The sequence below is a fragment of the Balaenoptera acutorostrata genome, chromosome 9 (genome assembly GCF_949987535.1).
Source record: "Balaenoptera acutorostrata chromosome 9, mBalAcu1.1, whole genome shotgun sequence".
NCBI lineage: Eukaryota > Metazoa > Chordata > Mammalia > Artiodactyla > Balaenopteridae > Balaenoptera > Balaenoptera acutorostrata.
Window position 1 is genome coordinate 92,449,437 of NC_080072.1, and position 16,867 is coordinate 92,466,303.

General features: G+C 38.0%; 1 pseudogene; it reads right to left on the reverse strand.

Moving 5' to 3' along the window:
• Positions 1 to 15,388: 15,388 nt before the first annotated feature.
• On the reverse strand, positions 15,389 to 15,482 carry LOC114236562 (U2 spliceosomal RNA; annotated as a pseudogene).
• Positions 15,483 to 16,867: the final 1,385 nt, after the last annotated feature.

Sequence of the window (16,867 nt, forward strand, 5' to 3'; positions counted from 1 at the left end):
TTAATCTAAAGCAAGAGGGATTCACTAGGTCCTTATGCTTAGCGGTCTGTGCTCTCCAATGTCAGTCCCACAAGCCTCAAAGACCTCCAAAACTGGTCACATTTTCAGCCTATTACCAGGCTTCTCAAGAGTCAGTAGATGCATGTAGGGGTAAAAAAAAAAGCTTCAAATAGATTTGGCTTTTTCCAGATCTTCACCCAGGAGTTCTTTACTGCCATTTAGTTCACTTGTTTCTTTAAGTAGACTTTTTTCAGCTTTTCTAGTTATCCTCAGTGGGAAATTTGTTCAAGGTGCCAACTATGCAAGTATGGGGCTCTTTAGTTTTTAAATTTTATATTTTAACTACTAATGCTAAACTATAGTAAGAAAAGAGAAAATACAGTCTAACACTTATGATTATTATCCCCCAAACTTAACCATGTTAAGATAGGACACTATCACAAAGTTGGGGGAATGTGGAAAAGTTATACACTAGAAATCTCTTATCAGGAATGTATAATGAGAAATTATGGTACTGTGTCTGGAGGCAAAATAAATGCTCTGAGCAAAAAGGGATAAATAGTTAAGGGTCTTTCTTTGGAAGACTGACTGGCAGGTTAAGGTTGCTGAAACCAACAAGAAAGAAAAAAGCTTATTGACTATTACTGTGAAATCACCATCAGTGATCTGTTTTTACCAGAAAGTGTCTTTAAAAACAAACATTTTAAGTACTACCTTGATATTATGGGAGAAAATCAGGGATCATTATTCCATAGCCACTCTCTTTAACTTCTTTATAATCTCTTCCCTGAGCTTACCCTAAAAGTATTATAGAATCTTTGATATGGGAGAAGGGTGATCACAGACATACACAAAAAATTCATGTTTTACAATATGACATAAAACAAAAATGAGGTATCCAACTATTGGAAAACAGGAGAATATATTAATTACAATTCGTATAATAGACTTTTAAAAATATAGTCATAGAACTGGTAAGAGTTTAGAAAGGTGTCAGGATATAAATGAATATATAACTTTTAGGGTTTCATGAATACCATCAATAATTAGTTAAAAGAAAACAAAAATGTCCTTTCTTAATAGCAACTAAAAAGATTAAGTATATGTGAATAAGTCCAATAAGAAATGTGAAAACATAGATTGTTGGGGATATTATTTTTAAATCTGGCTCTGGATTATGGACAGAGCTAACTTTTTGGGGGAAATTATCTTGTTGAGTCACTGGGGATAAAGGGGGGAAACCATGAGGGCAAAGGGAATTAGGAAAAAGAAACAAAAAAATACCTGGATTGTTTTGCATAATAAATAAAGATGCATTTGGGGATGGGAAATGGCTAATGAACAAAGCTGAGTAGTCTAAAGGTTTTTAACTATGTGAGTGTTTAAGGTTCAATATTGTGTCCCCTTAAGCTTTTAGCCAAGCCTTCCTAATCTACAAATGCCTTTTGAAAGTAGATTTTGTATGAGTGAGCACATGAATTTGAGTGTGTACGTGTGTATGTGAGTATGTAAGAGTGTGTGTGTGTGTGTGTGTGTGTGTGTGTGTGTGTGTAAATCAAGGAATGAGACCAAATTCCACTTCATGGTCAATGGGTATAAAATATGGGCAGTAAAGGTAGTATGGCAATGATCAAAAAATGGAACTTATTCAGTTAACTTAGGCCTGAGCTCAGAGCCAGCGATGACCATAAAAACAACAATGTTGCAAAATATTTTAGGGAGGACCTTGAACTCCCATAAGTTGTAGAATTGGAATCTAAGTGACAACGTATTTAGATTTTTAAGGGAAATATGTAAAGACTAGGAGGAAAAGACTAAGTAAAGTCAGGGTTATATGCACATGGGGAAAAATTTACCAAACTACAGAGAGATTAAAAAAAGAGGCTGAAATAAGTATACAAGCCAGATTCCTGGATAAGAAGACAAACTAGCAGGAAGTTTCAATTTTTTCCAAGTTAATTTGAAGACAATGTGTTCCCAATCAAAACTCCAACTGTGTTTTTAAATATTTTGACAAATTGATTCCAAAGTTCATCTGGAATAGCTAAGAAAAAATTTGAAAAAATGTAATGGCCTCACTAATATTAAAACATTATAAAGCTAATCAGGGTGGCACTGGCATGAAAATAGATGGGCAAATCTATGAAGTGATATATAACCAGGAAGCAGGAGCTAGTACATATAGAAATTAACATACAATCACAAATCAGAGAGTAAAAAAAGACACACTTAATAAGCAGTACTGGGCCCATTTTTTAGCTATCTTGGAAATAACCTGTTCATCTCTCATGCCATGTTACCCAAATAAATTCCAGATGGGTTAAGAAGTTAGATGTCAAAATGAAGTTATAAAAACAGAAGGAAATATAGTTGAATATTTGTCTATTCTTTAAGTAAGAAAGGGAATTATAAGATTAAAAGAAATCCCCCCCCCAAATCTTAAAATATTAACATATTAGACAGCTAAAAATATTAAATGTCTGTATATTACATAAACCTATTTGGATTTTAGATAAACCTATAATCAAGAAACTATATATAAATATTTACATTAAATATAATGAAGTGGTAGTACATCTAAAACCTATATAATTCAATAAGAAAATACTAATCTTGCCACATCTACTCCTCCACCTCCTAACAGAAAAAGTATAAAGGATATAAACATATAGGTTACAAGACAAAATGCTAATAAATATCTGAAAGACATTTAAATGCATTATTAAGATGATAAACATTAAACTTTTAATGAAGTGCCATTTTTTGCCTATTGAAAGAAAAAGAATATTTTTGAATTGAGAATATCTTCAACAGGTGAGGCTACAGTGAAATAGGCACCAAATACATAGTTTGGGGAATACATGTAGGTTTAATATTTTCAGAAAATACTTTTGCACTGCAATATGAAGGAGCTTTAAATTGTAACAATTTTTAACCAACTAAATTTTACATGAATGGAACTTATATTAAAAGAAAAAATAAAATACAAAGATTAATGCTACTGATATTAGCCACCATGACATTCATAATAGCAAAACACCAGAAAAGAGATCTCAATTATAGATACAGCTATAGATACCCTATAGATACACAAATATTCTGGAATATTATTCAGGCTTCAATAAGGATTTCTTAAAGACAGTTTAGTGACATTGAAAAATGTTAAGAGAAATATAAAAATTATATATAGAGTCTGATCACAGCTAGATAAAACAATACTCATGGAAGAAGGAAAACATAAATGTTAACAATGATTGTCTACAAATGAAAGTATCGTGGATGATTATTTTATTCTCTTAATGTAGACTCTAAGTTTTTTTCCTACTTTTGTATAATAGGCCAGTAGTGCTTTTATAATATTTCATAATTTTTAAGAGAGATGTTATGTTCTGTCAATGTAATTTTATGCCTTTGCTTCAGGTACCCTAGTCAGAAATGTCTCCTTGAAAATGCCAGGTAGAGCACCCTGAAAGAGCCACCAGAGAAGTTCACTCCAGAAAGAAACAGGTGATAGCTCAGGCTTCTGGTCATCTGACCAAGCTGTTTCCTCTCTCTGGACTGCCTGTTGAGTCTCCTCGTCCTCCCAGAAAATTCTACTGCATACTTAAACACACCCACCCAGGAAGAGATAGGCTCTCCTCATTCTGCAGTCCCTTCTGCATAACCCTCTTATTCATGCCACATTTTCCCCAATAATTAGGCTTTCTCAGAGAAGGGGCAAGGCTTTCTCTGTCCTTAGACTCCAGTTCACTGTAAGAGATCAAGAAATATTTTCTGAATGTTTGAGAATTTGAAGAGAGTTATAGGGTTTAAAGCCTAAATCTACCCTTGCAGCAATGTTTCTGTAAATGCATTTATTAATTTAATAAACCAGTATTAATCCCCTATTATGAAGTGATTCAAAGATTAATAGAGCCTGATTTTTGTCCTAGAGGGGCCAGTAAGCTGAAAGAACTCAGATTTGTAGAGAATTAATTAAATCAGCTATGTACAGGATTCTTCCAGTCTGCAAAATGCTCCCTTTTGGGATTCCTGATATCTTTTGCTGCTAATGATTCCAGGAATAGTATCTGAATAAAACACATGAAATAGTCTAAAACCACCTTCCTTTTCTGAACAGAATGTTTAACAGCAGCCATGAAAACAAAGGGTAGCACCTTTTTTAAAAAAATTACTTCTGGTTAAGAAATATTTTGAAGCTGAAAAGAGATGGATATGCAGTGAGTTTTTGGAATGCTTTTGAAGATTTTTACTTTAAAAAAATAATAATAATAATCTAACGTATCCACTGAGAAGTACTGCTTTTGTCTCTACCCCTAAAGCAGTAGTTTTGCCCTAAGAAAGACAGAATACATTAAAGCAAGTTTATATGTCCATGGAGCCAGGGAGTAGGGAATCTTATAATAAATGTACTTTAATTGCCAAACTTAATCCTCTGCACAAGCCTACGAGGAAAGCAGGCAGACAATATTAGAGCCCCATCCCCTTTGCAGACACAAAACCAAAGGATTAAGTTGTTTACCCAAAGCTACACCTGAGTGAAAGTCAGGGGAATGATGAAGATGGAGCAGGTCTCTGCAACAAGGGTGCTTGGTGTCAAAAGGCCCAGACTTCTCTTAAACTTGTGGTGCTGTTGCCCCTTGAGGGTGCTGCTGGAGTGGGGCCATGACAAGTACAGAGGGCAAAACAAACATTAAGAACACAAACCTTTCTCAACAACAGCAAAAAAACAGCCTAATCAAAAACTGGGCAGAAGACCTAAATAGACATTCCTCCAAAGAAGACATACAGATGGCCAATAGGCACAGGAAAGGATGCTCAACATTGCTAATCATTAGAGAAATGCAAATCAAAACTACAAAGAGGTATCACCTCACACCGGTCAGAATGGCCATTATTTAAAAGTCTACAAATAACAAATGCTGGAGAGGGTGTAGAGAAAAGGGAACCCTCCTACAGTGTTGGTGGGAATGTAAGTTGGTCCAGCTACTAGGGAAAACAGTATGGAAGTTCCTCAGAAAACTAACAGCAGAATTACCATATGATCCAGCAATCCCACTCCTGGGCATATATCCGGACAAAACTATAATTAAAAAAGATACATGTACCCCTATGTTCATAGCAGCACTATTCATAATAGCCAAGACATGGAAACAACTTAAATGTCCATCAACAGATGACTGGATAAAGAAGATGTGGTACATATATACAATGGAATACTACCCAGCCATAAAATAGAAAGAAAGAATGCCATTTGCAGCAACATGGATACACCTAGAGATGATCATACTAAGTGAAGTAAGTCAGAAAGGGAAAGACAAATACCATATGATATCACTTATATGTGGAATCTAAAATATGACACAAATGAACCTATCTCTGAAGCAGAAACAGACTCACAGACATAGAGAACAGACTTGTGGTTGCCAAGGGGGATGGGGTTGGGGGAGTGATGGATTGGGACTTTGGGGTTAGTAGATGCAAACTATTACATAGAGAATGGATGGACAACAAGGTCCTACTATATAGCACAGGGAACTATATTCAATGTCCTGGTATAAACCATAATGGAAAAGAATATAAAAAAGAATATATACATATGTGTAACTGACTCACTTTGTTATACAGCAGTAATTAACACAACATTGTAAATCAACTACACGTCAATTTAAAAAAAAACAGAACACAAACCTTTAACAGCAACAGGGCAACCTCAGTAAAGTGGCATCAGCAGAACCCAAATTCCTAAATACTTAGAAGCTTATGAGACAAACAAAAGCATGATGAAAAGAAAAGAAATAGTGATGGCAATCACTAGGAGGCTGGGTGTTCATTAAGACCCTCACCATGTTTGCACCAGCCATGCCATCAACATGAACAATAATTGTTTCTCTGTCCAGTTTCCCTCCCTGACTCTCTGCTTGGTCTCCTGATGCTTGTCAGGAAACTGAAGAGTGATAGAGTTTGAAAGTGAATGCTGAGGGACAGTTCTATGTGTTGGATTGGCTACCTGGGTAACCTATGGAAAGGGATAGGTACTATGTCTGTGAAGGTATTATGTCTGCTATAGACTTACACACGTCTCCATGGATCTGCACTGAAGAACTCATGGCCAATATTGGTCCCTACTAATTTTTAGCTAATTGCTACAGGTAGGATTGGCTATCATAGGGAACTTGCATTCTCTCTCTGTCTCTCTCTCTCTCACACACATTCACACTCACACACACACACACACATGCACAACAGACACATACTTACATACCTACATCATTGATATTCACAACTTCTTTGGCCACAAATGATAATAAATTCCTGTACAACAGTCCATCCCAACAGAACCCTTTGGAGGAGACATGGCAATTTAGGATCATAAATATAGTACTGAAACCTCAACACCCATAACCATGTGGCAACTCTCCTGAGAGTTCTAGAACCAAGAAATCATTCATTCTTTAGTCCTATTCTTCCTGAGAATCTGCCATGGGTCAGGCACCATGTCAGGTGCTGAGAAGGCAGAGATGAAAGAAAATGTCTGACCTCAAAGAGAGCTAAGTCTGGCAATAGGAGATTTGAGTATCTCAATACAATGTGCCAAGAGCTTGGAAAAATAATAGCATACATTTACTGAGCTCCAATTATATGCCAAACTATATTAAGTTCTCTAAATATATTATCTTACTTATTGTTTTAAAAATTCCTAGCCTATTTTACAGAGAAGACACTGAGGCACAGAGAAGTTAAGTAGTCTGTCCATGGTCACACAGCTTGTCACTAAAGGAGCCTAGGTTTGAGTGTGTGTAACTTGGCTCTATAGCCAGAGTTTCTTACATGTTAACTACAACATAGTAGAACAGATACAGGCTAATAAGGATGCATATGTACAAACCTACACAGATTAGAAAGTCAAAGAAGTTTTCCCAGAGCAGCTGTGAAGGATAAGAAGGAATTAGTCAGGCAGAATGGAGAGAAAGGGAATTCTAGAGAGACAGAAGCATGGACAAAGACCCCGAGATATGAGCCAGTGTGAAGCTTCCAGGAACTTACTGTCTAAACCATTTTAAAATGTAAGTGGGGAAGCTGGGCAGTGAGGTCCTCCAGTGCCAGTGGTGCAGCCCAGCCAGCATAACGCCAGGCTAGGACCATACCCGTGTGACCCAGCACCCTCCAGCGTCCTTGGGACCAGGCACTCGCTGCTGCCCTTTCTCTGGATGCCAAGCAAAACACAGGCACCCCTGCCTGCTACACACTTCTCATCTTTCCCATTGGATGAGGTCACCTGTAGATCCAGGCTGGACCTTATGGGCTGCCCAGTTGGAGGAAAGCCATCAGTGTTCCAGTGACGGACATTTTCCAGGACACTCAACGATGACAGTTGCCAAGTTCTGTAGTAAGTCTTGGGTGAGGAAGCCTTGCAATGACCGAGAGTTCCTGTTACTCCATATCCTCACCAGCATTTGGTGTTATCAGTGTTCTGGAGTTCGGCCGTTCTTACAGCCTTCCTTATGATGCATGTCACATATATATTCAGCTCTGCAGAGGAATGTTTCAGGGGTAAAAAGGAGAGAAGAGAATTTTTGCTAAAAATGATAACTTATTCTGATAAGAAAAAAAGAATGTTCAGGAGGACCTTCAAGATGGCGGAGGAGTAAGACGTGATCACCTGCCTCCCCACAAATACATCAAAAGTACATCTCCATGTGGAACAGCTCCTACAGAACACCTACAGAACGCTGGCAGAAGACTTCAGACTTCCCAAAAGGCAAGAAACTCCCCCACGTACCTGGGTAGGGCAAAAGAAGAAAAAAAAAAAAAAGAGATAAAAGAATAGGGATGGGACCTGCACTTCTGGGAGGAAGCTGTGAAGGAGGAAAAGTGTCCATACATTAGGAAGCCCCTTCACTAGTTGGAGACAGGGAGTGGGCAGTAGGGGAAGCTTCAGAGCCATGGAAGAGAGCGCAGCAATCAGGGTGCAGAGGGCAAAGCGGAGAGATTCCCAAACAAAGGATCAGTGTCCACCGGCACTCACCAGCCTGCGAGGCTTGTCTGCTCACCCACCGGGGTGGGTGAGGGCTGAGAGCTGATGCTTGGGCTTCAGAGGTCAGACCCCAGGGAGAGGATTGGGGTTGGCTGTGTGAACAGAGCCTGAAGGGGGCTAGTGCACCACAGCTAGGTGGAAGAGAATCTGGGAAAAATTCTGGAACTGCCTAAGAGGCAAGAGCCCATTGTTTCGGTGGGTGCAAGGAGAGGGGATTCAGAGCACAACCTAAATGAGCTTCAGAGACAGGCGCGAGCTGTGGCGATAAGTACAGACACCAGAGAGCAGCATGAAATGCTAAGGCTGCTTCTGCAGCCACCAAGAAGCCTCTGTGCAAGCACAGGTCACTATCCACACCTCCCCTCCTGGAAGATTGTGCAGCCTGCCACTGCCAGGGTCCCATGATCCAGGGACAACTTCCCAGGAGAACACACGGTGTGCCTCAGATTGTTGCAACATCACACCGGCCTCTGCCACTGCAGGCTTGCCCTGCATTCTGTACCCCTCCCACACCCCAGCCTCGGTGAGCCAGAGCCCCCGAATCAACCTCTCTTTTAACCACCTGTCTGGATGAAGAACAGATATGAGAGGGCAACCTACACACAAAGGCAGGACCAAATCCAAAGCTGAACCCCAGGAGCTGTGCGAACAAAGAAGAGAAAGGGAAATTTCTCCCAGCAGCCTCAGGAGCAGTAGATTAAATCCTCACAATCAACTTGATGTACCCTGCATCTGTGGAATACCTGAATAGACAACAAATCATCCCAGAATAGAGGCGGTGGACTTTATAACAACTGTAGACTTGCGGTTTGCTTTCTGCATCTAATTTGTTTCTGGTTTTATGTTTATCTTAGTTTAGTGTTTAGCGCTTATTAGCATTGGTTATTTGTTTATTGATTTGGTTGCTCTCTTTTTAAATTTTTTTTTTTTTTTTTAATGAGGATCTTGAATCAGATGCGTATGTTTGATTGATTGATTGATTTTGGCTGTGTTGGGTCTTCGTTTCTGTGCGAGGGCTTTCTCCAGTTGTGGCAAGCGGGGGCCACTCTTCATCGCGATGCGCGGGCCTCTCTCGTTGCGGAGCACAGGCTCCAGACGCGCAGGCTCAGCAGTTGTGGCTCACGGGCCCAGCCGCTCTGCGGCATGTGGGATCTTCCCAGGCCAGGGCTCGAACCCGTGTCCCCTGCATTAGCAGGCAGATTCTCAACCACTGCGCCACCAGGGAAGCCCTAAATTTTTATATATAGATATATTTTGTTTCCTTTTTCTCTTTTAGTGAGTGTGTATGTGTATGCTTCTTTGTGTGATTTTGTAGGTATAGCTTTGTTGTTACCATTTGTCCTAGGGTTCTGTCTGTTTTTTGTTTTCTTTTTTTTTTTTTTAGTATAGTTTTTAGCACTTGTTATTATTGGAGGATTTGTTTATTGCTTTGGTTGCTATCATCTTTCTTTCTTTTATTACTTTTTTACTTATTTTATTTCTAATAATTTTTTTATTCTTTATTTTAATAACTTTTTATTTTATTTGTTACTTTCTTTTTTTTTTTTCCCTCCATTTTCTTCTGAGCCGTGTGGCTGACAGGCTCTTGGTTCTCCAGCCGGGTGTCAGGCCTAAGCCTCTGAGGTGAGAGAGCCGAGTTCAGGCAATTTGACCACCAGAGACCTCCTGTACCCATGTAATATCAAATGCCAACAGCTCTCCCAGAGATCTCCATCTCAATGCTAAGAACCAGCTCTACTCAACGACCAACAAGCTACAGTTCTGGACACTTCATGCCAAACAACAAGCAAGGCAGGAGCACAAACTCACCCATTAGCAGAGCTGCTGCCTAAAATCATAATAAGGTCACAGGCACCCCAAAACACACCACCAGACATAGTCCTGGCCAACAGAAACACAAGATCCAGCCTCATCCACCAGAACACAGGCACAAGTCCCCTCCACCAGGAAGCCTAACAACCCATTGAACCAACCTTAGCCACTGGGGGCAGACACCAAAAACAATGGGAACTACAAACCTGCAGCCTGTGAAAAGGAGACGCCAAACACAGTAAGATAAGCAAAATGAGAAGACAGAGAAATACACAGCAGAAGAAGGAGCAAGGTAAAAACTCACCAGACCAAACAAATGAAGAGGAAATAGTGTACCAGAGAAAGAATTCAGAGTAATGATAGTAAAGATAATCCAAAATCTTGGAAATAGAATGGAGAAAATACAAGAAACGTTTAACAAGGACCTAAAAGAACTAAAGAGCAAACAAACGTGATGAGCAACACATTAAATGAAATTAAAAATTCTCTCTAAGAATCAATATCAGAATAACTGAGGCAGAAAAATGGGTAAGTGACCTGGAAGATAAAATAGAGGAAATGACTCCCTCAGAGAAGAATAAAGAAAAAGGAATGGAAAGAATTCAGGTAACTCTCAGAGACCTATGAGACAACATTAAATGCACCAACATTCGAATCATAGGGGTCCCAGAAGAAGAAGAGAAAAAGAAAGGGACTGAGAAACTATTTGAAGAGATTATAGTTGAAAAATTCCCTAATATGTGAAAGGAAATAGTCAATAAAGTCCAGGAAGTGCAGAGAGTCCCATACAGGATAAATCCAAGGAGAAATATGCCAAGACACATATTAATCAAACTATCAAAATTAAATACAAAGAAAAAATATTAAAAGCAGCAAGGGAAAAGCAACAAATAATATACAAGGGAATCCCCATAAGGTTAAAAACTGATCTTTCAGCAGAAACTCTGCAAGCCAGAAGGGAGTGGCAGGACACATTTAAAGTGATGAAAGGGAAAAACCTACAACCAAGATTACTCTACCCAGCGAGGAGGTCATTCAGATTCAATGGAGAAATTAAAACATTTACAGACAAGCAAAAGCTAAGAGAATTCAGCACCATCAAACCAGCCTTACAACAAATGCTAAAGGAACTTCCCTAAGCAGAAAACACAGAAAAGGAAAAGACCTACAGTAACAAACTCAAAACAATTAAGGAAATGGTAATAGGAAGAGTCGTATTGATAATTACTTAAATGTAAACAGATTAAATGCTCCAACCAAAAGACATAGCCTGGATGAATGGATACAAAAAAAATACCCATATATATGCTGTCTACAAAAGATCAACTTCAGACTTAGGGACACATACAGACTGAAAGTGAGGGGAAGGAAAAAGATATTCCATGCAAATGGACATCAAAAGAAAGCTGTAGGGAGGGTCGGAGGGAGGGAGACGCAAGAGGGAAGAGATATGGGAACATATGTATATGTATAACTGATTCACTTTGTTATAAAGCAGAAACTAACACACAATTGTAAAGCAATTATACTCCAATAAAGATGTTGAAAAAAAAAACAAGAGGAAGGAAGCTAGAAAGAGCTGATGAAGACTTCAAGGCTCCCCAAGCATTCAGAGCCAGCAAATCCATGCAGAGGCTTCAATAAAGGGTTGTCTAATCAAAAAAGAAAGAAAGAAAGAAAGAAAGCTGGAGTAGCAATTCTCATATCAGACAAAATAGACTTTAAAATACAGATTACTAAGAGAGACAACGAAGGACATTGCATAATGATCAAAGAATCAATCCAAGAAGATAGACCAATTGTAAATATTTGTGCACCCAACATAGGAGCACCTCAATACATAAGGCAAATGCTAACAGCCATAAAAGGGGAAATCGACAGTAACACAATAATATTAGGGAACTTTAACACCCCACTTTCACCAATGGATAGATCATCCAAATTAAAATAAACAAGGAGAAACAAGCTTTAAAAGACACATTAGACAAGATGGACTTATTCGATATTTATAGGACATTCCATCCAAAAACAACAGAATACACTTTCTTCTCAAGTGCTCATGGAACATTCTCCAGGATAGATCATATCTTGGGTCACAAATCAAGCCTTCATAAATTTAAAAGAAATGAAATCGTATCAAGCATCTTTTCTGACCACAACGTTAAAAAACTAGATATCAATTAGAGGAAAATAAAACTGCAAAAAATACAAATACATTGAGGCTAAACAATACACTACTAAATAACCAAGAGACTAATGAGGAAATCAAAGAGGAAATTTAAAAATACCTAGAAATAAATGACAATGAAAACACAATGACCCAAAACCTATGGGATGCAGCAAAAGAAGTTGGAAGAGGGAAGTTTATAGCAATACAATCCTACCTCAAGAATCAAGAAACATCTCAAAAAAACAATCTAAACTTACACCTAAAGCAATTAGAGAAAGATGAATTTAAAAACCTAGAGTTAGAGGAAGGAAAGAAATCATAAATATCAGAGCAGAAATAAATGAAAAAGAAATGAAGGAAATGATAGCAAACATCAATAAAACTAAAAGTTGGTTCTTTGATAAGATAAACAAAATTGATAAACCATTAGCCAGACTCATCAAGAAAAAAGGGAGAAGGCTCAAATCAATAGAATGAGAAATGAAAAAGAAGCAACAAGTGACACTGCAGAAATACAAAAGACCATGAGAGATTACTACAAGCAACTATATGCCAATGAAATGGACAACCTGGAAGAAATGGACAAATTCTTAGAAAAGCACAACCTTCTGAGTCTGAACCAGGAAGAAATAGAAAATATAAACAGACCAACCACAAGTAATGGAATTGAGACGGTGACTAAAAATCTCCCAGTGAACAAAAGTCCAGGACCAGAGGGTTTCACAGGTGAATTCTATCAAACATTTAGAGAAGAAATGACACCTATCCTTCTCAAACTCTTCCAAAATATAGCAGAGGGAAGAATACTCCCAAACTCATTCTACGAGGCCACCATCACCCTGATACCAAAACCAGAAAATGATGTCACAAAGAAAGAAAACTACAGGCCAATATCACTGATGAACATAGATGCAAAAATCCTCAACAAAATACTAGCAAACAGAATCCAGCAGCACTTTAAAAAGATCATACATCCTGATCAAGTGGAGTTTAACCCAGGAATGGAAGGATTCTTCAATATACGCAAATCAATCAATGTGATAAACCATATTAACAAAATGAAGGAGAAAAACTATACAATCTTCTCAAAAGACGCAGAAAAATCTTCTGACAAAATTCAACACCCATTTATGATAAAAACCATCCAGAAAGTAGGCATAGGGGGAACTTACTTCAAAGGAATAAAGGCCATATGTGATAAACCCACAGCCAACATCGTTCTCAATGGTGAAAAATTGAAAACATTTCCTCTAAAATCAGGAACAAGACAAAGTTGCCCACTCTCACCACTATTATTCAACATAGTTTTGGAAGTTTTAGCCACAGCAATCAGAGAAAAAAAAGAAATAAAAGGAATCCAAATCAGAAAAAAAGAAATAAAACTGTTACTGTTTGCAGATGACATGATAGTATACATATAGAATCCTAAAGATGGTACCAGAAAACTACTAGAGCTAATCAATGAATTTGGTAAAGTAGCAGGATACAACATTAATGCATAGAAATCTCTTACATTCCTATACACTAATGATGAAAAATCTAAAAGAGAAATTAAGGAAACACTCCCATTACCATTGCAGCACAAAGAATAAAATACCTAGGAATAAATCTACCTAAGGAGACAAAGACCTGTATGCAGAAAACTATAAGACACTGATGAAAGGAATTAGAGATGATACAAACAGATGGAGAGATATACCATGTTCTTGGATTGGAAGAATCAACATTGTGAAAATGACTATACTCCCCAAAGCAATCTACAGATTCAAGGCAATCCCTATCAAGCTACCAGTGGCATTTTTCACAGAACTAGAACAAAAAATTTCACAGTTTGTATGGAAACACAAAAGACCCTGAATAGCCAAAGCCATATTGAGAAAGAAAACAGAACTGGAGGAATCAGGCTCCCTGGCTTCAGACTGTACTACAAAGCTACAGTAATCAAGACAGTATGGTACTGACACAAAAACAGTAATATAAATTAATGGGTCAGGACAGAAAGCCCAGAGATATACCCACACACCTATGGTCACATTATCTTTGATAAAGGAGGCAAGAATATGCAATGGAGAAAAGACAGCCTCTTCAATAAGTGGTGCCAGGAAAACTGGATAGCTACATGTAAAAGAATGAAATTAGAACACTCCTTAGCACCATACACAAAAATAAGTTCAAAATGGATTAAAGACCTAAATGTAAGGCCAGACACTATAAAGCTCTTAGAGGAAAACATAGGCAGAACACTCGATGACATAAATCACAGCAAGATACTTTTTGACCCACCTCCTAGAGAAATGGAAATAAAAACAAAAATAAACAAATGGGACCTAATGAAACTTAAAAGCTTTTGCACAGCAGAGGAAAACATAAACAAGAAGAAAAGACAACCCTCAGAATGGAAGAAATATTTGCAAATGAACCAACTGACAAAGGATTAATCTCCAAAATATACAAGCAGCTCATGCAGCTCAATATCAAAAAACAAACAACCCAATCCAAAAATGGGCACAAGACCTACATAGACATTTCTCCAAAGATATACAGACTGCCAACAAACACATGAAAGGGTGCTCAACATCACTAATCATTAGAGAAATGAAAATCAAAACTACAATGCGGTATCATCTCACACCGGTCAGAATGGCCATCATCAAAAAATCTACAAACAATAAATGCTGGAGAGAGCATGGAGAAAAGAGAACCCTCTTGCACTGTTGGTGGGAACGTAGATTGATACAGCCACTATGGAAAACATTATGGAGGTTCCTTATAAAACTAAAAATAGAACCACCATATGACACAGCAATCCCACTACTGGGCATATACCCTGAGAAAAACATAATTCAAAAAGATTCATGTACCACAATGTTCATTGCAGCCCTATTTACAATAGCTAGGACGTGGAAGCAACCTAAGTGTCCATCGACAGATGAATGGATAAAGAAGATGTGGCACATATATACAGTTGAATATTACTCAGCCATAAAAAGGAATGAAATTGAGTTTTTTGTAGTGAGGTGGATGGACTTAGAGTCTGTCATACAGAGTGAGGTAAGTCAGAAAGGGAAAAACAAATACCGTATGCTAACACATATATATGGAATCTAAAAAAAAAAAAAAAAAAAAAAAGTTTCTGAATAACCTAGGGGCAGAACAGGAATAAAGATGCAGATGTAGAGAATGGACTTGAGGATATGGGGAAGGGGAATGTTAAGCTAGGAAGAAGTGAGAGAGTGACATTTATACACTACTAAATGTAAAATAGATAGCTAGTGGGATGCAGCCACAAAGCACAGGGAGATCAGCTCGGTGCTTTGTGACCACCTAGAGAGGTGGGATAGGGAGGGTGGGAGAGAAACACAAGAGGGAAGAGATATGGAGATATATGTAAATGTATAGCTGATTCACTATGTTATGTAGCAGAAACTACACTTGATCTTAGCCAAAAGGCCGAGAAGCGATGTAGCAGAAACTAATACACCATTGTAAAGCAATTATACTCCAATAAAGACGTTAAAAAAAATTTTTAAGTGGATCCACACAAGAAGCATTCTCTTGTCCTTGGTAAGTTAAGTGGGTGGAAACCAAAACAAAGTTTAGTCTCAAGAGGTTGAAAATTTTTTTAGAACTTTCGGTCAATAGGCATAGTCAAAACAAGAGGTTCTATTAAGAGAGGCTTCAGAAACAAACCTAAGAAGCATCCTTGTATGTGTAATACTTTGCATGTCTCTTTGTATAAATTACTAGTGGGTTTGAATTTATTTCTTCATCGAGAATAGTATCCATTGCTCACTTTCTTTTCCAAGAGCATCATCTTACAAAACAAAGCAAACATTTACAGTTACATAATAGACATAGGAATGTGTAAATATAAAATGGCAATGTAGTGAACGCTGAGCAGAAAGAGACATTTAAAACCCTACATTAAGCCAGAATCAAAGTGTTCCAAGTGCCAGGGAGATAAGACAAGAATAGACTGCCTGTAACCCCATGGATGAGCACAATCAAAGCCAGATCAAAGGCCATGAAAAGACGGGATCGGCCCATTGTTGAGAAAGTTTCTTGGATGTCTTTTTTTTCAATATTCACTTGAAACCATGTCTAACTGTGCTCATTTTCATCCTAATACCTTTTATGAGTTACACTTTGGGGATAAATTATATGTAGTACAAAAATGACCTCAATCATAATAATGTTAACCAGAGCTGTGCAACCCGGTGTTGGCCTAAGGGCCCAGGACAGAGTGCTCCCAAGTCACTTATACTTTTTTATGATAGTAATTACAGCAAATATTGTACTTAATAGAGATCCCCCTCATTCAATAGACAACTCCCCCAGAAAATGGAGACCTTCTCTTTTGGCAATACCAAGGGCAGTTTTCCTGAAAACCTCCTGCTATAACACAACAAAAATGTTAGTTGAATCATTAAAAACATATTGTAAATATGTTGTTTCTGGTAATAGGCTATTGACATCAACATTTCTGCTGAAAAAAAATTATATATATATATATATATATATATATATGTGTGTGTGTGTGTGTGTGTATGTGTGTATATATAATCTTAAGTGTTGAATTGCTGACAGATTCTGGAGACTTCCAGGCCTTTTTGAGAATAAAGCTGGAACCCAAGAAGGAAAGTGAGTACCTAAGGAGCACTAAACTCCTTTATTCTGAAGACATGTGCAAATACCTAGAAACTGGGCTACAGATGTGACCTAGTGAGGCCAAGGTGACAGAAGTCTAGAGCAGGCCCAAACAGAGGTGAGAAATCTTATCAGACTGTCCCACTTTAATTTAGACCCCCAAATGACTATAACATCTGGATAATTATGAACCAGTATTA